Source organism: Phalacrocorax aristotelis, chromosome 4 (genome assembly GCF_949628215.1).
Source record: "Phalacrocorax aristotelis chromosome 4, bGulAri2.1, whole genome shotgun sequence".
In the NCBI taxonomy this organism is placed as follows: domain Eukaryota; kingdom Metazoa; phylum Chordata; class Aves; order Suliformes; family Phalacrocoracidae; genus Phalacrocorax; species Phalacrocorax aristotelis.
Window position 1 is genome coordinate 52,592,703 of NC_134279.1, and position 23,792 is coordinate 52,616,494.

General features: G+C 37.0%; 1 protein-coding gene and 1 long non-coding RNA gene across 4 annotated transcripts in view; one reads left to right on the forward strand and one right to left on the reverse strand.

The window, feature by feature from the left end:
- DLC1 (DLC1 Rho GTPase activating protein) overlaps window positions 1-23,792 on the forward strand; it is a 242,579-nt gene that overhangs the window by 79,501 nt on the left and 139,286 nt on the right. The window contains exon 1 of one of the 3 annotated variants that reach the window (XM_075091414.1): window positions 17,372-17,580. The exons of the other annotated variants lie outside the window; for them this stretch is intronic. The gene's annotated coding sequence lies outside the window, so the exon portion shown is untranslated. Of the gene's footprint in view, window positions 1-17,371; window positions 17,581-23,792 lie in introns of those variants that run through there. 3 annotated transcript variants of the gene reach the window in all.
- LOC142056505 (uncharacterized) lies at window positions 9,204-19,624 on the reverse strand. The gene is made up of 4 exons (XR_012660367.1): window positions 19,464-19,624; window positions 18,964-19,083; window positions 12,249-12,351; window positions 9,204-11,539 (listed from the first exon to the last, which is right to left on the reverse strand). It is a non-coding gene; the product is annotated as an uncharacterized LOC142056505 (long non-coding RNA).

A 23,792-nucleotide genomic window follows, 5' to 3' on the forward strand; every position in this document is an offset into this window, starting at 1 on the left:
CACATTCTGATCTCCCCCCTTCAGGCAGTTACACACTATTAAATATGGGGTTGGAAATGACACACGTCTGGAAATACAGAAATGAAACAGCCTTCCACTTTCTGCACTACACTATACAATGAAGGTGTTGTAAATTGTGAACTGAATGGCATGGGCTTCTAGTTTGTTGGGCTTTCTATAAATAGAATCTGTACATTCCAGCACGTTGCCACTTTTTATTTTCGTCAGATTAGCTACCATACATTGAAACTTTCTGTGTTATAACATAGAAATTAGCAGAGTTTTTAGTTTGACTGGTTTTATTCCCTAACGCATAGCTTGTGCTCTGAAATTTTGTTCTATGTACCTTCTCTTACTGAGCCCTCTTTATGGTGTTTTTGTACTATCCCTATTTCAAAAGAGAAGTAAAATCCAAACAACCTGTAATGGCACTTGAGGTATTCCCTGTATTCTGCTACCCAATAAATAGTGAAATACAATTGATGTATATTAAAAAATAATGCACACATTGCATAGAGATTAATAGTTAATGTATTGCCATGCAGAATACAGAAAGGCAAACAGGGTACCGCTTGAGATGCTAAGTGGAGAGATCCTTTGGTTTTCCAGGGTCATTCTGAAGTTTTGGGTTCTTCCATAGCAGTTTGCTGGGTGAACAAAAACCCCACAGGAGAGGCAGCCATTGAGGAATTGCAGGCTACTGAGACTGAAGACTGCAATGTGAAAATAAAGTAGCATTTCATTTCAGAGAAGTGAGAGGAGTGCATGAAAAGATTATTCTCTCACTAAATCATGATCCTGCAGAATGCTACCACTCTTTTTACAAAGCTATAACTCACAGTCCATTATATTTTATATTGCAGTAGTATAGCCCAGCTTACAAGTATTGACGAGTAAATGCAAGATTAGATAAATGTGAGAATAAATATGCCATTTCTTTAAATGTGATGAGCTTCAAAGCACCTCAAATTATTGGCCAAGTTATAAACCCTTGAAAGCCTGAAGGAACTTTAAGATAATGATATTTAAAATTCAGCATTTGCTGCAATTGGCAGGTTTATCCAGAAAAAGTGAAATTAAGTACAGACCTTTCAGCTGAACAGGAGCAATGAGTTTATTTTCACAATAAACTCTTATGGTTGATATGTTGAATGAACAAAAAGTTCAGCAATTATCTCATTGGAGAATTAGTGGGGTGGCTGGCATAGGGAAGATGACAACAAAAACATAATAGAGAGTAATATAGCCAAACTCTTAAAGCTGAACTATGTTGGTTCATTGTGGAGCTTTGCTACGCAGTCACATGTAATTTTTCTAATTCTTATTTTGCTGCTTTGCCAGTACAAAAGCAGTTCAAGAAAGATTCAGTTTTGCTGTTGCCATCACTCAGTGCTATTTTGACATGTTTAGGGATTTCAGAGTGTTTTGATACCTCTGTATTCTTAGGAGAGGAAAAAAATCGTTAACAGGTTTCTCACATTGTTTAGAACATCCTGTGGATAATCTCTCAGAAATACAGAAATTTTAAGAAGGGAAAATCAGAACACGTAAATTCTACGTTAAGAAAAGATATAGATTTAAGATTTATTTTTAAAACTTCAGAGACTCCAGGTACCTAGAAGCCATCCTGCACTTCAGGAGGACATGTAATTGTCCAAAATTTTTTTCTTAATAGAGCCACTAACAAATAATTTCTGAAAATTACTTGGACAGATTTTGTAAAAAACCAATTAAATGTTTAAAGGCAGAAGTAGACAGCTGCTGAGTTGAACAAGTACAAGAGACCTACCTGCCACTTAATGTTGTGAATTGCATCTCGTGAGACCTCCAGGACTAAGATGATTTCCAGGAAGAAAAACCCTGTTGCTCTATATATTTGTGTTACCCCTGTAGCGGAACAGTTTTCACTAAGTTTTGTGCTTCTGAATTACCTCTGAAAATGTCTTGGTAATCTCTTGCAAACGTATTCAGTAATCCAGCTGTAGACACTGAAAGCCTTAACCTGAGTGCTCTTCCAAAACTCCTTGCTAGGATGAGAAATTCTCCAGGAACTACCCCAGCTAAGGAAGCAGCAAGGCAGAATAATGAAATTCTTCCTATGGTTATTTTATTACTTGGTCCTGATTGTTCAGGAAAAGCGCAGGGAGAGAGGGAAGGGAGATTGAATGTTAAAATGCACGCTACAAGTAGGAACTACGTTCTTGCAAAGATCGGGGGGAAGCGCTAGGACTATTTAGCTGAATCTGAGTAGGTTTACATCTTAAAGTATGCTGAAAGATGTCACAGGTCTCATATTAAATATTTGAATATAGAGAGCTTTTCTCATTTGAAGTTGCTACTTTCCAAGAAATATAGACAAGATTAATATTTCATTTTACGACTTCTGCACCCTTTTATATTTACATATCTACCTATGGTTATCTATCACTGCAAAACTTTAATTCATTAAGTATTCCATTACAGCACTGAGGCCACCTCAATGGCAGAAAAAGCATTGCCAAGAAAAAAGGAGTTATACGTTCTCTTCCTTGTACTTTTAAGGAGGAAGAACTTATAATTTCTGCTAAAGGCCTAAGTTTAGCCTTGAAACAAAAATTCACAGCAAAATTTCCAGAAGTCTAATTGATTTTATATTTAAAGTCCTCTTTTGTAGGCAACTTGGACATCTGGGAGTCAATGAGGTTAGGCTTGTAAGTACTTTTGAAAGCGGGTAACTCCTCTTATTTTCCTCTGTTTCTTTTCATGTTCCAAAGATATTTCCACTTTTCTGAAGCGGTTATTCCTTTCATCCATCTGAAAAAACCACACAGTACTAGATTCAAAGCAGAGTTTTCTCAATTATGGGCTGAAGTTTGTGCACACATAGAATGCAGGTAGTTTTTCCATAAAAGGTGCTACCATAGAGAATCTCTGATAATGTTTTCCCTGCCCCACAAGTTATTTATAGAAATAGTTTCTTTTTTCCCTTTTTTTTTTTTTTTTTGTGGGTCCTTTGACACACCTATTGGAAAATGTTTAACTGATAGATGAGATTATTTGCCAAAGGAATTCTGAAGATCGAGAACATTTGAAGAGCAAGACCTTGAGTCACTGAGACAGACCCGATCTGTCTTGTAACTTTATTCAAAATTTCACAACCCTTGCTAAACTGCAAGATAAGGGCCAAAGGCAACAAACCAGCAGGAGCCAACTCAGAATGTGCCAAAGTTCATAGAACAGTTGCTTCAGGCTGGAGTTTGTTGACCCTTAATCACTCGGGGTCATCAGTGGTTCTGCTGCGGGGCCCTGCAGAACGTGAGTCCGATCAGATCTCCCGCTGCTGCTGTCCAAGCTACCGGGCAGAGTGAAAGCTGGGATACACAAATTCCAAGGCAGCATATCACGGGTGTCTGCCTGTCAACGTGCTCTTTCAGATTACCGTCCTTGTGTAACGCATGTTTTTTCTAATTCTGAACTTCGTTAATGTCTTGCAAATAGTGTAGGTAATCACAGTAGAGGCAGAAGATCCCTTCCAGTTAGCATCGTTTTATGCTTTCAGTACTGCATTTTGGCATTAATTGATATTAGTGTAAGCACATACTTAGATAGTTTAAGTTTTAAATAATTTTTTGTTAAGTCACAGTGATAACATTGCCAAGAGACGCCCTTCTCCTGTTAAGGCTCCTTTGACTATTACTATTACCTTTGATGACCACATTGCAGAGTATGATAGACTGCTGTAAAGCAGTAGTATGAAAGATTGCTGTAGGGAAATAAATGGCATTTCAGACCCTAATCTTGCAACAAATCCAGCATGTAAGCATGCACTGATAAAAACATGCTTCAGTCTTGTAATCCGTGACATGCACAGAGTAGTAGCTACTAAGGTTTACTAACTAATTTAACAATTATGCCATTCATGGTATAATAAAATCTGTAATTCATATTTTTGTGAGCTCTACCATATGTTTGGGTGGCTCACAGGTTTTGATAAAAGTCATCTTCATGGCTATGATGGAACTTAAGGAAATGTCTCATTTCTACATGATAAAGAGGTGTTTGAGTATAGTCCATCCAGCATTTGAAATACATAAAAATGTTTTGAAAATTCTTTCACTGCCTTCAAAAACTCCAGAATTGTCAGTGGTTTTTTTGTAATCCTCTTCATATTTGAAAGAGGCAAAAGAGAGAGGAAGCATAAGGGCATATTGGCCTCTGGAGCAGCTGTGTGCTGCAGGAACTGAGTGTTTGGGAATGTTCAGAACTGGATGATCCTCTTTGAGAGGAAACTGGAAGTGGGGGAAAAGGAAAGGATAATGAGAGTTCATATTTTGCTACAAATGAAAAGATGGAACAGTTTATGAAGAAAATAGTCTGGTCATTAATATGACTTCTAGCAAATCAAAAAAAGGAAATAAACATACCTCTGGAAGAACCTTAAGTGTTACTGTACTTTTAAAAGAAAAAATATTCTAGATCAAAAAATATGTTCTGTATATGTTTAGGATTATGAGATCCTAGATGCTTCAGAAAAATACTCATAGGATAACATTCACAATTGCGGGTAAAGGTGGAATATGACAGACTGGATTCCTTCGTGTTTTTCCTCATAAGGACCCTCCCCACATACATCAGCAAAGCTATCTCACTGACTGCTCCTAATGCTTTCTGCAGTGTACTCTTTTGCTGGGGTATCTGAAAAAAATTTATACCAGTCAAGATCCCTTTGTTCCCAGGCTACTTAAAACATTATTTATATGACACAAATGATCATTTTCCTTGTTCTCCCACATCATTCTGCATGAGGATTCTTGCTTTATACTGGTTGCATTCCTTCTGGTGTATGGGTAATTCTTCTGCCCTGTTTGTACAGGATCTTGCACAATCAGATTGTGGTCCGAGTCTGTGGCTTTTGAGTGCTTCAGTAATACAAATAATGTTGTCACCACTTAAAAATAGGTTTGCAAAGTGTAAGCATGTCTGATCTTGATGAGAATGAAAGAAAAATACTAGCAGGCTACTAATATCGCCATTATTCTTACTTGTTAAGTTGCTGCAAGTATGTCGTTTAATTTCAGTAACAGTCCTACTTCAAGAAGTTTTCAGTCTTAAGACCAAGGTAAGACAGTTCATGCTAGGAGGCAGACAAAAAAAAAAAATTACAGAATTATTAGTGAGTAAAACATTTTCTCATTATCTTCTCTTCAAATAACAATGGGCTAGGGACAGTGTTTGACATGGGAAGGGATGCTTATAAGTCTTTCGGGAAATAATAGTTCAGAGAAATCATTGATGACTGTACTTGGTAAACTGGGATTGAAAATCCACTCTATACCAGTACAGAAAGACATTTATAAGCCAGTGGATAAGGCATCTATTTGTATGTTTGTCATCCAGGAAGGAGGGCATCTGGGAGAAAGAAACAAATCAGCAGGGTAAAAATCTCTGTCAGAGTAAAGATCAGAAGCAGAGAATGAAACAATAGCAGTGAAGATACTGATTTGGACTGCGTTAGGTAAAATATGATGACTGATAATTTCCATCTGAAATTGGTGGGTCTTGACTATCGCTAAAAATGAAGATGAAAACAAATTCAGACAGCAAATACAATTATTAATTTGTATTTTGAAATATGGGAATTGCATAGCAAAAGTGTCATTCTAGAAATACAAGCAATACATAACTATGGTAGGAAAATGTAAATGAAGAATTAAGTAGAAAGTTTAAATACAAGACTATTTTTATGGATACAAAATGGACTGAATAATTTAAAAAAAAATACCTGCATGTATTTTTGTCTAGTTTGATTTTTCTTTTTAAAGATTTTTCTCTCTTCTAGCTCTTAAAGAGTGGCTTTTTATCATTAATCTGTGTGAATGAATTATACTTATATCTCCTTCAAAAACCACACATCGTTGTCATCTACTAGCAGATCATCTTTAAGATTTACTGGAAAAAACCTGGCATGTTTTTGCATTCCCTGCTGCCTTTTGGTCTGACAGCATTGTTAGCCAATTCTACCCAAAAACCACCATCAGTATCACCTTCCAAAATGAGAAATGGACTCAGTTCTTCCAACCAGTAAATCACCATCCTGTGTGTATCCATGTGGAGTATGCAACTTATTCCATAAAAGGCATGGGAAATTCTTTCCTAATTTTTGTTGATTTCTGTGTGGTCATCCGAAGTTCCCACAGAAGCAGTACGAGCTATTAAATCTCTCCTTATTGTTTTCACTGAAGTTCTAGTAGCTCAGCTCCTCAAACCAGTAATTATGCTGTTACTATGTTTTTGCCTCATGGGCTGCGTATGTGCATGTATGAAATTGCCTTCGTTGTAAGCATCACTGCAGGCATCTGTAGAGTTCAGCAGTGGGAACTCTGGTGTTTATGAAACATTTCTGTTTCTGCTACTGCATCAAACAGATCTGCTCTGAATGTCAGACTGTGGATACTCTGGAACTGACTCTCACCCAGCTGAGCAAGTATTTTCCCAAACAGTGCAGTTGTCCTTCCATTAAAAGGCAGTGTATGAGGAAAATTATACCAGGTCCGTCTGTGATTTTGCGAGTCTTAGACCAGTCAGCTGTTCATTAAAACTGTACTGACCCCACTGTGTTAAAAAGCTGTGTTCTTCACTTGCAGGATGAATTAATCCAAATGAGAGAGACTAACAGAGCATTTCATTCTCATGTTCCTGCTGTACTGCCTATTTTATTCTGGAATAAAGTAATTTTTAAAGATTTGGGTAATTTTATAAGTAGTAGGTAACTTATTCATCACAAAGTCTGTCTAACAGATTAAGAAATTACATGTAATAAGTTCTTAAGTTACTTTAAGAAAACTATTTTTAAGCATTACAGTAGCAAGTTGAATAACAAATGATTTGGTTATCATAGGCTGTATCATGTTAGAAGACATTTTAAACAGAGGGTCAGGATTCTTTTTTACATGACTCCTCTAACTAAACACTGCAGGATAAATAAAAATCCTTATCCCTTCTGATCTACTCTTATTATTCAGGAAGGAGTGGAGGATAATTGTTTTCTGACTACTATAGCTGGCATCAGGACATGGGCTTTGTCTTATTGTTGGAATTTAGAGCTATGTGACAGAAGACTTTCCGAGCATGAGGCAGCTCAACTGTTCCACCTCCTTCACCCATAAGGTACAATATGACATGGACATGACATAGCCCTTATTTTTAAAGGGGTACATTCCATTGGTTCCCAGGTATCAACTCTCTCAAATTCTATTTCAGTAGCAGTTTGTAAAACTGACTGGCTGAGTAAAGCATCTAATGAAGGTGAGATCGAATTGATCAAAGCAACATCAATTGCCCTAGCATTTGAGGTCAGAAAAGATCAGGGAAAAAGATAGTGTTTAGTGATCCAGGACATAACTCAATGCTTGCCGAAGTCGAGGAAGGCTTCCCATGGATTTCCCTTAAGTTTAATCACCAAAATTCCTGTGGTAGAGCTGTAACAGAATTCAGGGTTTTACATGAGATCATGCTCAGTGATTACTCCTCGGAAAGTCCATGTATCCACAGGTAATTCAAATAAATACTCACACATGGAATTGGGGTTAATTTTGTCACTCCAGGAGAAGTGAATACTTTTATAGCATTTCATATCTTCAGTTCCTGGCAAGCACTGAGGAATCAGCCCAAAGGATAATGAGCAGTTTGATAACTGTATGTAGGAATGTGGAAAAGATATCCAAGAGTGGATGGCTTTTAAGTCTTGCCAGCAAACGTGTGAGAAGATTCATTTGCTACAGAATGCAATTAAAGTTCAAACTTGCAATAACATTCACTTTCATAGCAAAAGGGTAGTCAACTGCTGATACAGCTTATTAGAAAAGTCGTAGATTGGAACTATTTGAAGTCTTTAAAACAAATTAGGTTAATGCCAATGTAACATGGTTGGATCCATCCTTCCTGCTTGTCTTTGGAAAGGTGTATCATGGTTGATGAGGTCTCTCTTATTCCAATAATTCCCATGCACAATCATTCTTTTCCTAGATTATGGGAAGATCAACATTTGTCCTGAATCAGTGTGCCTGCAACATTCTTGCTTTAGTTTTTCAGCAAAATAAGAACTAAAATAAAACTTCACACTTGATTTCATCACCTCTAGGCATCAGAACAGGATGATTATTCCTGGCTGGTCAGGGATATTCAGAGGAAAAAGGATCAGCTGTATTTTCCTCTGAAGTATTCATCACAAATGGAGATAGGATATAGAGCAGAGAGGACCAGTGATGCTATGGAGACTCTTCTCTCCTGTTTAGCATGGGCTTTCAGTACTAAATCAATCTTCAAGAGGACACAGCTGACAGAAATATTTTTTTTCCACTTCATCATAATGTCCTAAACAAAATATGCCTTTTTCTATTATTTATTTTACTAAATTAATTTACTGCTGAATACTTATGACCTATAGCCTGAATATCTCTTGAACATTTTAGTCTCCTGAAGTTTACTTATTTGAACTGGATGATATATAATTGCCTATAAGACACAGAGATCAGACTAGGCAATTTCTGTGATATTGGGTCCAGGGACATAAAAACTGAAAATACTCAGATGGCAATTTTGAGCTGTCTTATTAAAAAAAATAAAGGGCAAGACCAAAAAAAAGAAAACCTAGGAGAAGAGATAACTACATTATTAAATTCTTTAGCTCCTAGAATACTTAAGTATGTTAAACAACTTGCAAAAGAAATAGGAATAACAGCGAGTAATAATTTTCAGTACTTTGTATTAGTGATGGTCTTAACAGAATTTAACTGCTATCAGAACTTTGAGCTTTTCAATGGCAGCCAGAAATCCATAGCTGCACCAGCTTTTATACAGTTTCATATCAGAGAACAGAGTTCTTGAAAACAGAGGCTATCTGCAAGTGCACTTTATCGTAATGAAGTACTAAAGTAATCTCTTGCTACATATTTTCCTTAGCCTCACCTTCCTAACAACTTATTTGTGGAATTTTCAGCATAGGAAAAAAAAAAATCAGGAAACTTGCTGCAGTGTTTTTTTTCATATGCCAGGCTTGTTCTTATGTATATACAAACAAGTTTTGTTTTTCTCTACACCTAGATAAATGGATGTGTCTAGTGCCAGTATTTCAGGACTGCACTGGGTTGCTGTGAGTCAGTTAGGAATATTCAGGTTTCATAAGACATGTACCAATCAGTAAAGCCAGTGCCAAAATATATTAAGCTGAAAGTTTGCATTATTTAGTCCTGTTCAAATGTAGCTTTGAAGCTATCGCAGAACCACAGAATCCCAGGCTGGAAGGGACTTCAGGGATCATCTAGTCCAACCTTTCTGGGAAGAGCACAGTCTGGACAAGGTGGCCCAGCACCCTGTCCAGAAGAATCTTAAAGGTGTCCAATGTGGCCGAGGCAACCCCTTCCTTGGGGAGATTATTCCAATGGTTGACTGTCCTCACTGTGAAAAATTTTCTTCTCGTGTCCAGTCAGAATCTCCCCAAGAGCAACTTGTATCCATTCCCCCTTGTCCTCTCCATGTGACTCCCTGTAAAAAGGGAGTCTCCATCTTCTTTGTAGCTACCCCTCAAGTACTGGTACATGGGGATGAGATCCCCTCTGAGCCTCCTTTTCTCAAGGCTGAACAAACCCAGCTCTCCCAGCCTACCCTTGTATGGCAGGCTTCCCAGTCCTTTGATCATCTTGGTGGCCCTTCTCTGGACCCCTTCCAGCCTGTCCACATCCTTTTTGTATAGCGGGGACCAGAACTGGACACAGTACTCTGGGTGTGGCCTGACAAGTGCTGAGTAGAGCAGGTACACTTGTAAATGCTATCACATTCTCACAAGCACAGATGGAGTTTACTCAGACCACTTGGAAACCCATGAAAATTTCTTGTTACTACTTACGGCAACACCATTTCCTTCTGCTGCCATTATATGTTTTCTTGATGTCCATGGAAAGTACTTCAAGACAATCTGCCATGTATCTGAAGTATCTGTGAGGTTATGCTTTAAGCCAACATCTTTTTCCTGCTTGGATTTCAAGTTTAAACTTATGCTTTTCTTCAATGTCTTCACAAGAAATTCTTACACTTTGTAGTTCCATAAAACAAGCTCAGGAATCATTGTAGCAGCTATTTCAGCTTCCACAAGTTCCCTGTGTGTCAGCATCCCAATCCTTTGTTATTTTGGAGACTCCCTGATATCCCACTGATTCTAGTTTTCACAGAATTTCATCTTTTCCTCGGACTTAGCGTGGAGCTGCTCTTCTGTGTTCAGCAACGTTTGGCATTATGGTCTCAACCATTTTGTCTTGTATCTAAAAGATGCATCCAGATGCCATTAGGCATCAGAACAAATTAGTTCTGTCCTCATTCTAAAATCTCTAAGAGATAAGCTGGTTTTGAACCAGATACCATAGATGAAGATGTCAGTTTTAATGGTTTGACAGTTTTTAATTATGTCAGCCCAGCCAGTTTTCAACCTATCTCACTGTCTGCTCTTCCAGCTCATACTTTGTCAGCTTCCAAAAGAGACTTCTTTGGATCACAGTGTATAAAATCTTACTAAAGTTAAGGTATATCATATTCACTGTTCTCTTGTCCATGTAGGCAGTGATTACATCTTGGAAGGCAAGCCAGGTTGGTCAAGGATGATTTGCTCTTAGTAAATTGATATTGGTCGCTCCTGATTGCCTTCCTGTCACTCATGTATTTGGAAATGGATTCCAAGGTGTCCGCCATGATCTTTCCCTGAACTGAAGTGACCTGACAAGCTTCAAGATCATTGCCTCTTTTGAAGACAGGTGTAAGTCTTTCTCCAGCCATTAGGGGTACCCCACAGTTGTCACAATTTTTCACAGACGTTAGTTGGCCCTGCAATTACATCAGCCATCTCTTTCAGCAAGCTTGGGTAGACTTCATTTAGCCTCACATGTTGGAATACCTCCAGCTTCTCTAAATAGTCCCTAGCCTGTCGGGTCCTCACTTCTGGCTGTTCCTCTGTTTCTCAATCATGCTAAGTCCAGGTGTCAGAGAATAGCATTTGCCTATGAAATGTGAATTAGAATGGTCAAGATTTTGACTAGACTAGAAGACAAAATAATGGCCAAATAAGCATAAAAAGGCAGACTGAAAAATCTTGATCTAATTTATCGGTAGGTTGGCTTATTTCTTTCTCTCACTCTCTCTGGTACTAAATACTAGAGGTTTTTTCTTTCAGCAGCTGCAAGGTGATGAGTATCCTCCACTGCTATCACCACGTTTATTCTGAAATCAAAACACAGGCAAATACAGAATAGAACTTTCATTCTACATTTCTCTTTTGAGAGACATAACAAGTTTTTGCAACTTGCTTCATACGCACACTATTCCTATTCCTTCCTCATCGAGTTCAGCATGCAGACGTTGAGTTTGGAAGGTCTAAAGTACATGGGTGGTCAAGGGTAATGCATTCCTCTATTCTTTCCAATGAAAAACAGACACTGGTAGAAGGATTGGTACAGTGTTGTTTTGTTTGTTCGTTGGGTATTTTATTTTCACTAAGCCATTTCTGCTTACTTTGCTGCCAAGACACAAGAAAGAAAACATCTACACTTCCTGTGGCAACTTGGTAATTTAAATTTACATATAAAACTAGGGACTAATGTGGGTAGATTTAAAGTTTTATATTTATCCTACTTATATAATTCTATAATATAATTATATATATAATTATATATATAATTATATAATTATATAATTCTTTTCACAAAATTTTTCTCATATGAAATACAGTTATTTTGTCAGAAATCTTCTCTGCTAGTCTGCAGACTTTCGACTTTCAAGAAAACACCTACTCTTTTCATGTGGTGAAATGGGATTTATGGCTTTCTAGAGTTCTTTGCACCATCACTAATGGTCAGGAATATTTTAAAATGCTTGTGAAATATTGGTTCTAGGAGAGTTGAGTGAGAACATAAGATTCAGTCAAAAGTGTTTTTTCAGAAAATGTTTCATACTTGTAATAGTCCCTCTTAACTAAAACATGGAATAATTCAAACTCTCCTCAGGGGACTGGTATTGGTATGAAAGCCAAGAGTATACTTGGACTCTTGTGTGCTGTTTCCCTCTGGAAAGTTTTGAAAGTTTAGAAACTGTGAACTACATTTTTGTAACATGCCACACAAAGTTTGGGAAAGTTGGAACAATTCAGAAAGAAATGGTACTGTTAGGGCTTGATCCTGGGGAAATACAGAAAATGCCCAGCACTTCACAGAATTAGACCCACTTACTACTCTCAGGATCTGCAGTGCATCTGTCTGCAAGCCTGAGTGAGCTTTTCATGGGAATAGCGTGGGAACACAGACGTCGATGAGATACTTCTTTGGTTAGTGCCTGCAGAAACCAAAAATAAAATTCAGAACAAAATATATAAATAAAGTTATCCTGAAAGAAGACTAATTTTAGAATTTCTAGAAAAGGAAGGATCTTAAAAGAGCTGTCTTCAAAATATAGGTAGCAATTAATAAAAGGTTTGATATAAATCCTGGCTTTTAATAGTAGATTTTGTTATCTGTTACATATCCATATATGTGCACACAGAATTGCGTCTTTAACAAGAAAATGGTCACAGCATAGACAGGAAGATTATGAGTCAGGCAGCATCCACTTGAGCCTTCACTTAGTGAAGTAATTGGCAGAGTTCCTACTGACTTTAGCAGAATCGTGCTCTGTATCAGTTACAATTTCTTTTTTCCACTAATTACAAATATATCATCTATGGAATATAATAATGTTTGGAACTTATGTTAGATAAATGAATGGCAGTATTGAATATCTCCAACTTCTAAGCGTCTCATAAAAGGAGTTTATAAAATAAAGGTTTTTCAGACAGAGTATATCCTTCACCAGTTATTGTTAGCTATTGTTTGAATAGAAAACTATTACACCTGTTAATTAAGATAAAACATACAGCGTTATTTTTATGATGTAAGGAGCTACCTTAATTCTAACATTCAAAATTATAGAAACAAATGGACTAAAATATGGAACTACTTACTGGAAAATATTTTTATATCAGAATGCAAACTACAGAAATACATAGCATGCTAGATGATTTACAGTAAAAAAAGCAGCAATGTTAGGAAAAAATTGTGTATATATTCAAAAGTTAATATTAATTGATTCGTTAATCATTAATCTTGTAATATAGAATATTTTTAGACATAATGCATAGAAAAGTCTATCACAGAACAATCAGAATACTTTGCAGAATTTTTTTTCTAGGCACTTGAAAGTCCCCAATGTCCCATTTAATGGTAAAGAATTATTATTATTTACATTTTAAATATGGGAAAAATGAAGTGTTTGTAATAACTGTAACTGGCACAAAGATTGTGTAACTAGTGTTCCTGCTCTAATATCAGGCCATGACTATCCCCAGTGGCCTTGCTCCAAGAAAAGTAAGAACTAGCCTGTCATCTTCACCATGCAGTAAGTTCATCCTAACTTTAATCTGCAACATTTATGGCTGAGCCTTTAAGGTGGTGAACGGAACCCAGAGTCCCGTGCAGCCAATTGCAAAACACCCATCCTACCTCCCGGGCTTTTAAAACATGTTGGCAGCATGAACAAAACTTCCCAGATGAGTGGATGCTTCTGGTTTTTTCTGGATTTGTATGACATTAAAAACCCTAACCTGACAGATAGTGTCTGGAAATAAAATGGGATTGCTGCACAGAGATGGAAGACATGTAGAATGTGTGGTGTCTGTGACGGATTCTGTCCATGTACTATGAAATGTTAGCACATGCATTGCTGAGTTAAGCAAGGTGTTGCAAGACCCTAAAGAAATGTAATAGGAATTGGTCATATCACAGACCTGGAGTAGTGTTCTTACTGGTAATACTTCCAGCTGAGGACACTGTATGGCAGAGGAAATATATATTTCTCTGGTTTACTAACTGTACCAGAGGAACCAAGCTTTTGATTACAGGAGCAAAGCAAATTTGATAATCACTTTGACCAGAGTATAGATATTAAAGCAGAAATTATTATAGTTGGGGTTTTTTTTTTTCTCAAACAAAAAATGGGGATTTGGTTACAAGCATTTTAGCACAAAACAGCTGTGCAGATGAATGTTTTGTTTTCTGAAGAGGTTTTTCAAGGGCTTGGGGTATTTTTTAGACCTTTCATTGTTATATTTGGATTTAAAAACCTACTTTGCATCATTTCCTTAGACCCTTTTAGGAGATAAAGCTCCTGTTTCTTTTCCCAGTGACAAAGAAATGTATTTTTTTCACTTGTTACATATTTCTGTTTCTTTTTTCTGTCTTTTGTAAAAAAAAAATAGTTGTTTTCATATAAGCAATCTCTTTCCTACTTTTTTTTTTCAATTATCTTAAAAAATCAGAAGTTCTTGAATGATCTGAAAAACGAGTTTTCTTATTTTTTCACCCGAAAGACATCTTTTAGTTTTATTGCCTTTGTCACCCACAACCTTGACAAGTGCTTAAAGGTTAGCACACTACCTATGCAGAGGGCACTCATTTCATTTCAGCTCTCTTTCTCTTGGATCATCTAGAGAAAGACTGATTTCATAAGGCCACAGTAGTGGTGATTGGTGATTTTTAAGCTCACACTCACTACATGCATATGTTGGAGCATGAACAAACTGAGAGTCCAAGAATATGGTCAAATAAGCAAACAGCTTATACTCCATGCCATTTGTCTTCTCCTTGTGAAAGCAAATAGGGTGATTTATATTAATCCATTTTACTTTATATTTTAGTAAACCAGTAATAAATATGGTAATTATCACATCTAGCTACCTTGGTGATAACTTACTGAAATTTGGCACTTACTCCCCTATGATCATCCCTGCTACCTTCCAAAGTTAGATGCACTTTTTTCAACAGTAAAAAGCTCCACTGACTCTTCCAAACCTACCGCTGATTCTATTAGGCATGCTAACTCCCTCTTCTCTCCATCATCTCATGATTAGCATCACTATTATGTGACTTTTCAGCTTCCTGAGCAAAGACCTACAATGCTCTGCAGAAAGTAAGGGTTTCATGATAATAGAAGAGATATAGCTTTTGTAGTCATTTATTCTTTTATGCTTGGACAAAGATCAAGATCAAAAGCATCCCTGGGGATACGCTTTTGATCCTTTCTCACCTGATCCAACGGTTGTAATATCACAGTGACTGAATTCACAAGACTGTGAGTATAAAGATTTCAGCCAAAACATACATATTATGTTTTCAAAATTAGTTTCTTGGGGTTTGCTTTTATATTTTGAGAAAGACAACTCTAAACAGTTGCAGCAGCCTGCTGCTGCTAACAATGGGAAGGGTAGCCAGCTGGGGTTCGAAGAGAGCAACCTCACAGGATGAGTGTAAGTAGCTGTCAATAGTTGCTGCCCTCCCAGTAGGTGTCACTAAGTTGCTGCAATGCTCTACACCTGATTTGCTTGTTCAGAACATAAAGCTGAACATAGTGAGGTCTTCCTCGACCAGCATAAATACCAATCATTCAGATATAACATTCAAGAATCTCAAATCTTATTAAAATATAATTTTATTGCTGCTAACCTCTTGAGATCTGAATCCAGGAGATTAACATTAGTGGAATTCAAAAATGTAGATAGCGGTCAACCATTGGATTTGGGCTAACCTCACAGAGAAAGATCATTAGAATCAGATTGCTCATTTACATATCTGATGATTTGCATTGCAAACCTTTTGTCAATTACCTCATGAACATGCAGCTTCCACATTATGATAGACTCTGGCACTTGCAGCAATGAGATGGACTTCCTGATCTTCATTTCTGCACCCTTCAAAATTAGTAAGAGTGACTTGCTTTTCCTGGGATGAAGAGCAAAGGGCTCCTTTGTTTTCTTTGACATGGCTAGAGAAAGACAAGAGTGGTATGATTTTGTTGGTTTTAATCTCACCTTTATTCTGCAAGTAAGTGCTCAAAGTTATTTGGTAACTTAGAGCCATCATGTAACAAATTTTACTTTCTATAATCACATGACTGAAGGAATTTTTTATTTACGTGAAACATGGACTTACTCTAAGGTTGTAAGTTTTATATATAAAAAGATTTTAAAAGACTGAAATCACCTGGGATTCCTGTCAACCATGTAGAAGCATTCCCCAGATTTAAGGGCTTTAAGGAAAAATCACATTTGTAGACATTACATGATGTTGAAACAAATGGGAAACATGAGACTTTAATTATCTTTTACTGCTGCCTTATAGAGCTAGGTGCCCTCTGGTTCCCAAGTAGTTCAGCTTTGCCAATGTTTCAGGGTTTATTGATGTGTTTGTTATTGTAAAAGGTTTTATAAGATAAACATTAGCTAAACAAATTACTTCTGAGCTTGGGAAAAAGCTCTCTATGTGTAAATGAACCCTAATAGAACCTCTGGTGATTGATGAAAAGCATGAGCACTCTTGGGGCTGCTCCAGTTCTAGAGGTACTGTGTCACATCTCAGCTTTGGTGTTAACATTAAAGCTGTGTCTTCTTTAGGGAAGAGATACATATGTTTGGTGGAACTGGAGGAAACACAGGTTTTGTATTACCAAAAGCTATATAAATGTTCCTTAACTAAACTTAATTAAACTAAAATTCAATTGACCTCTTTTTCAAGTACTGTATGTCCACTGCAGTAATTAAAGAACAGTTCAAGTGGAAATACAGTTCCTTATCCGAGGAACTGCTGGGAGGTATCCAAACCAAGTTTATTTTACACTTCTGTTTTTATTCCAAGTTAAGTCCTGATATGCAAATAAGCTAAGGTCTAACAATTGCTAATTTAAAAAAAAAATCATATTTATGTTTCACAAAATGCATGATGGTAACTCTCAGGGTATTTAGGAGCTTGCAGCTGCTGCTCTGAAGACTTTAGCATCCCTAAAGAGAAAGGAACTTAATTCTATATTATGGCCAAATTCTACTTAATTGTCTGGACAAGCTGCAGACAGGCTGTTGTCTTATCTGTCATATAAACCAGCTGTTATGTGGTCCTGACAGATTTCAGAGCATTGAGAGCTTACCCTGATCTATGGAAAGTCTATAATAACACCAAACAGAGAACAAGAAAGTTATCCCGCATCTTTGTTTTGCACTTCCAATCCAGCAAGAGTCACACTATGCCAGCTGAATGACAAAGATGCAGGAAGTTACCAGACCACCCGAAGTGCAGGCTCTTGGCAAGTGCCTCGTGGAAGGAGAACTGCCAACCATCCAGCACTAACTAGAAGGGTCTCTCTGCATGACCTCAGTGGCATTAAGAGGCTCAAGCAAACAGAAATATCCAGTCAGAAAACAAAGTAGTTGGAGAGAGGCAAGCAACTGACTGGAGGAGAACATATGCAGGCAAGCACACAGCTTTGTACTTCCACTAGAACTAAACTCCTAGTGGTCTCATACATTTAGTCAGAGACCTCTGAATGTGACATTAATTCCTTTTTAAATTTGAGTTAATTGATGCAGCTTTATTGTTGGACGGATTTTAATTGCCTTCGGCTCTACTTCTAGTAGTTGCAATCTTTAGTAAAATGAAAGACCACAAAGAAGAAAAACCTTGCTAAATTACCCTTCTAAAGCTGGTATGTCCTAAAAGGTGATGGTTTTGTTTTTTCTCTTTCTTTATGTTGAAAAAAAAAAATCAAAATTGTAAAAATTGCAGAGAACTGAAATTTTACTTTAAAAACTTACAAGTTTAATAAAATAATGTTTTGTAAGTAATTCTGAATGATGAATGATTCATTCTTGGGATTTCTCCTACATTATTGCTATGATTTGTGTTCAATGCTAATACCAAAAGATTACTGTGCTTTAAATTAATTAGTTTTTCAAAAAGGGTTTTCTATATGTCTGTTCTCTTAGTCTGATTCATTTACACTACAGGCTTTGGTTTTAAAAAGTCAGAATTTTCTGGTAAAGATATGAATTTATTATTTTGTTGTAATGGGGATATAACTGAGGAAATTCCCAGTTACAAACTGCAGTATTTCCCTAATTTCAAACCATCTGAATGATCGTGGATATTTTTCTTCTGTAAAATAACCCAGTTAAATTTAACTACTACTTATCCAAATTAAGAAAACTAGAGCATACCTTCTAAATAAAATAAAATGTCTAGTTAAGAACTCCAGATGATACAGAACGTACACTGTTTGAGAAATTATGTAATGCTTAAAAGTTGTTTTTCTGTCTGAGCATTGTTGACCTCAGTTTTCAGGTACGAGGTTGCCCCTGTTTAGTGGAATTGAGAGTTCTCTGACATTCGGTTCATTAGTCCTTCCTTGGTAATTGTATATTGTGTTGATATTACCTCCTTTCTCATCAGAAGCTCAGTAGATCACCCTTCTTTAGAAGATTTTAGATTTTTGTGTGTTTTGATCATTTGTGTAGAAAGAAGATGACAGAGATATCTTTTGATCTACATAGTCTTTTCTGGTCTTAAAGTCAATGATCCTACTTAAAATGAATGTTATATTTAGTTTTTTATGTTTGCAAGCTTTGGAGGCTGGCCTGTTTTTTGCTTCTAATGTGATGTAAAGCTTCCAGTTTTTTAGAATAACAATATGGATTTGGTCTCAAAGCAAATAATTTCCATGAAAAACACAATTCTTAATAAAACTATTTTGCATAAAAGAAGCATCTGCTAAGGTGAGAATTTAGAACATGATTTTTAATTGCAGGAATAAAAGGTGATTACCATAAAAGCATTTCCACAAATAGGATGGAGGAATTTATAACAGCTTGAGCTCACCAACAGTTACCTGTTCACAAACACTATGAAGGCTGGATTTTACCTTTGTAGCCAAATCCCAGTACACTAATGTTTGCCCTTGAGTTTTGTTTTCATGCTGGACAGTAGAAGATATTAACTCCACAGGCAAAATTGTAGAGAAATGCTTGCAAATCAAGATGTATCAGACCATTATCAAGGAAATATCCCAGCATATGTCTATTCAAATACATACCTGAAAAAAGGCTGGATAGCTAACAGACTTCTGTGATGGAACGGCTTTGTAGAGTGTCCGTCATGGTCAGATAGCAGCATTGAAAATGTGATTCACATAATGCCAAATGCACTTTATCTTCTGTAATAAAAAAAAAAAAAAAAAAAAAAAAGGGGATTTAATGGCTGTAATACAAAAATGCTATAACTGGTTTGCAAAATTGAAATATAAACCAATCGGAGTAATCGGAGTGAGTCTATCAAGCACTACAAAAATAAATAGATGTCACTAGATCCTTATTTCAGAAATTGTATGTTACATGCTCCTCTACAGTAACTTTGCTGGATTATACGAAACTTTGCCATTTATTGTCGTGCTTTGCAGACAAGTCAGTCATGATAGAGCTGTTCATGTTCTGTGAGTGCAAGGAAACAAAAAGATAGCTAGTTTAATTTTATTTGTAATGGCTTTGTCTGCAGGTTTGGAATCAGTTTAAAAAAAAAAAAAATTATTTGCATTACAGTTAAGGGAGAGCCAGCTGTGTTGAGGTCAGACTGCATGTGCCTCAGCTTTTTGCAATGGCAGTCTTGCAGCTCAGCATACTGTCACCACTGCTCCCAAATGCACCCTGTCTTATTTGCAGATAATGCCTTCCCCTTTCACCACCTGGACACATTGACTAACTATACCACTTCTAATCTGGAAAGATACAGTACTAATTTTTTAGCCCAGATCAGAGATTAAATATGTTAATTTTGACTCTGTAATGGAAGGAAGCTAATTTGGGGAGTGTGGAGGGATTCTTTTTTTCCTCTTTTCATAGCAAAGAACTGCACATGGCCAAAATGAATGGTTGCTGTTTGAAATTATGGGCTTTTTTTACACATTTACTTCTATTTCCTGTTAAAATATTCTTAAAAGCTCAAAAAAAATCAATATTTGGACTTTGGTCAAACAAAACTTTTCCTTTGTACAAGAATTTTATTTTAAGTTTTGATTTACCAGTCTTTTCCACCATTTTCTTTCTCGCTGGAAGACAGCTTTTCCACCTAACTTCTAATGAAATCCAAAGGAAGTGGTTATTTATCCCAATATTACTGGTAATCATTTCTCTTTGTGCAAGGCAACTTCAGCTTTAAAGGAAAATGTCCAATATCATTGTTTACATGCACTTTATAGTCCTATTTGGAGACATAATATATATACAGGGAACCAGTTTTAATACAGCAAGGATGCATACAAAAATTTTCAATATGACATTTCAAGTAAGATTTTCATAGGTTAAAATCACATTCTCTAATTCAAAACGAGATCCTGAGTGTATTTCAGCAATGGTCTGATAGGGATTTCCTCTTTTTTTTTCTTTCTTCTTTTCTTTCTTGATGCTCCTAAGAGTACATACTATTAAAAAATATAGAGAGGAGCCTGGCTTTAGGGGCTGTTTGTTGAAACCTGTGAAGGGGTGTAAGAAGGGTGTGTGTCTGCTTTTTTTAAAAACACATGTGACATGATCATGTGGAAGTTGTTGGTCTGGTTTTTTTAGCTCTGTGAGGAGAGTGAGAAATAATGTGAAGTTACAGTGAACCCATCTGGTCAAGCAGGAAAATCCAGTTTAATTGCTCCATTGCCAGAAATGTTAAATCACTTCCTGGGAATGCAATTCATTTGGAACATATGGAACTCATTGGAAGAAAGTCTCCAGTGAATTCAAGACTGTACTGGAGATGAGAGCATTTCTCATAAGTAACAATCATGTTTTCCCACTGGGCAGCGTGTAAGCAGTATGTGTAGCTGTATTAACAAAGAACTAAACCAATAGTCAGACTGTCTAAGATCTGGTTGAACAAGACTCACTCATGGTTTACTTTATTTTAAATTTTCAAGAAATAGTATGTTCTTTTAGGATTCTTTTTCTTGGCTTTTAAGCAGCAATAGAACATTCTGGCAGAATTTTTAGCTCATTTTACATTTTGATTCAGCAGAATTACACTGTTTAGAAAATAGACATATTTGAAAGGATCATCCAAGATGTCTTTGTACTTTGTGGATAAAGAGGGTAGTTTTTTGTGGTGTTTCTTGTTTGGTTTGTTTTTTTTAATCAGGGACTTAACATTTACTATCTATTTCAATAGCATAGAAAGATTTACAGTTCTGTAAATTAAGCAAATCTAAACCTTTGACTAAAAATATGAGATAGATATATGTGAGTTCTCCTTAAATTGTAAAGAATTAATGAGTAAGACTTGCTGTTTATATATATTATTTTAGGAAAACATCTTCATAACTGCTATAATGGACTCAGAATTTATAAGTATGCCACAGCACCACGTACCGAGTCAAACATTTATATTGTTTCCAGTCTTTGCAGTGAAAAGAACATTGATATTCTTTTGTAAAAACATGGTTCCTATTCTATTCTAAAGAAATTATTTTACTTTCATTAATTTGATGCTACTGTAATGGCTTTTTTAGAGATAACTCTTTTTTTCCCATGGATTCACATGAATTTGAGAAAATATTTGGTTCTTGGAAAATACTATAATTTTTCTTGTGCAGTTAATCAATAAGACCAAATCAGAGAAAATTAGTTCTAATTTTAAAAGCACATGAAGGAAATGGAAAGATATTTTGCTGAAAAAGTGGGCTAAGTCTGATATCAGGAAGAAAAATGAGGCAATAAAAAGAAACCTCTGCATTTACATAATGCACTATGGAGGACAAATGACGGTGACAGGTAGTCGCCACTGTATGAATCCTTCCCCTAATTTCCCTAGGAAAACTTATATAATCCGTGGTGTTATGATTTTGAATGTATTACTTTATCTGAATACTCCAGTAGCATTTTTCCATGTACCTGACTCGATTTTATAATTCTTGCTTTTGGTAGATTGTATAATCCACATTAGTCTCTCTAGCATCGATCTTAATGGACAGCTGAAGGAACATAGGAAGTACTTTTATCTGCAAACCTCACTCTACCTTTAAATTGTCTGGAACTTATAGTCCTCCTTCTTCCTAATTAACAAAAGTAATAATTTTGTGACTTATACATCTGGCCCGAGGAGTTTTCACAAACAGAATCATACAGAATGGTAGGGGTTGGAAAGGACCTCTGGAGATCATCTTGTCCAACCCCCCTGCTTGAGCAGGCACACCCAGAGCAGGGGGCACAGGAATGCGTCCAGGCAGGTTGTTTTGGATGTCTCCAGGGAAGGAGACTCCACAGCCTCCCTGGGCAGCCTGTGCCACTGCTCTGGCACCCTCACAGGAAAGAAGTGTTTCCTCATATTCAGGTGGAACTTCCTGTGCCTGTGCAACTTGTGCCCATTACCCCTTGTGACCTGTCATTGGGCACCACTGAAAAGAGTCTGGCCCCATCCACTTGACACTTGCCTTTCAGATATTTATAGGTATTGATGAAAACCCCCCTCAGTCTTCTCTTGTTCAGGCTGAAAAAAACCAGATCTCTCAGCCTTTCCTCATAAGCAAGATGCTCCAGTTCCCTGATCATCTTGGTAGCTCTCCGCTGGACTTGCTCAAGCAGTTCCCTGTCTTTCTTAAACTGGGGGCCCAAAACTGGACACAGTACTCCAAATGTGGTCTCACTAGGGCAGAGTAGAGGGGGAGGATAGCCTCTCTCAACCTGCTGGCCACACTCCTTTTAATGCACCCTAGGGTACCCTTGGCCTTCTTGGCCACAAGGGCACATTGCTGGCTCAGGGTCAGCTGCTTGTCCACCAGCACCCCCAGGTCCTTCTCAACAGAGCTGCTTTCCAGTAGTTCAGCCCCCAGCCTGTACTGGTGCATGGGGTTGTTCCTCCCCAGGTGCAGGACCTTGCCCTTGCTCTTTTTGAATTTCATGGGGTTCCCCTTGGCCCAGTTCTCCAGCCTGTCCAGGTCTCACTGGATGGCAGCACAGCTTTGCGGTGTATCAGCCACTCCTCCCAGCTTGGTATAATCAGCAAACTTGCTGAGGGTACACTCTATTCCTATGTCTAGGTCACTGATTAATGTTGAACAGGACTGGACCCAGCGCAGATGCCTGGGGAACACCACTAGTGACAGGCCTCCATCCAGACTCTGCCTCGTTGATCACCTGAGCTCTGTTGTTCAGCCAGTCCTCAATCCACCTCAGCCATTTTTTTGTATTTCCATCTACAACTTTTTACCTGGGCTAAATCAGTTGAACAACTCTAAAAACCTTTAGGACTAGCATCTAACAAATTTACTAACATTTATGTTTGGTTATAAATCAATATGTTTTAGTGATCAAGAATTAGATATATTGTATATTTCCAGGAAAGAACTTGAAATTACAAATGGCAAGATTTACTATGTTTTAAAATCTGATATGAGCATATTAAAAAAAAATCTGTATGCTGATATATGAATGATAATGGGAGCTGATTCAGAAATGTTCATTCAGGCCAAAGTCATTACTATTGATTTGTACTGCAGTTACAAACAACATCCTTAAAAGCCATTTAAATCTCTCATAAAGCCACCAGAGGAATTATCTTCTGTACTTCTCCTGTAACTGCCTCCTCCCAGTCCACTGAATCACAGTTGTTCATCTTGGCCTTGCATTTTAGACCTTATAAAGCCTCTTGCCATCAAACTTTTGTCTCTTTTCCATGACAGCTTATGAATTCTCTGCTGACACTCTCCAGTCATCTCAGTGTTGTCTTCTAAGTTTAACTTAAAGGACACCATTACACCTTCTTTGTTTTATGGTTAACAAAGTTCAAAATTAAAATATGACAGTAACTCGTCCCCATCTTTCATTTTTGTCATGACCCCTCCATTCAGTTTACACTAATGTTCCCTCATTCTTTTTTCTTCTTCTCTTT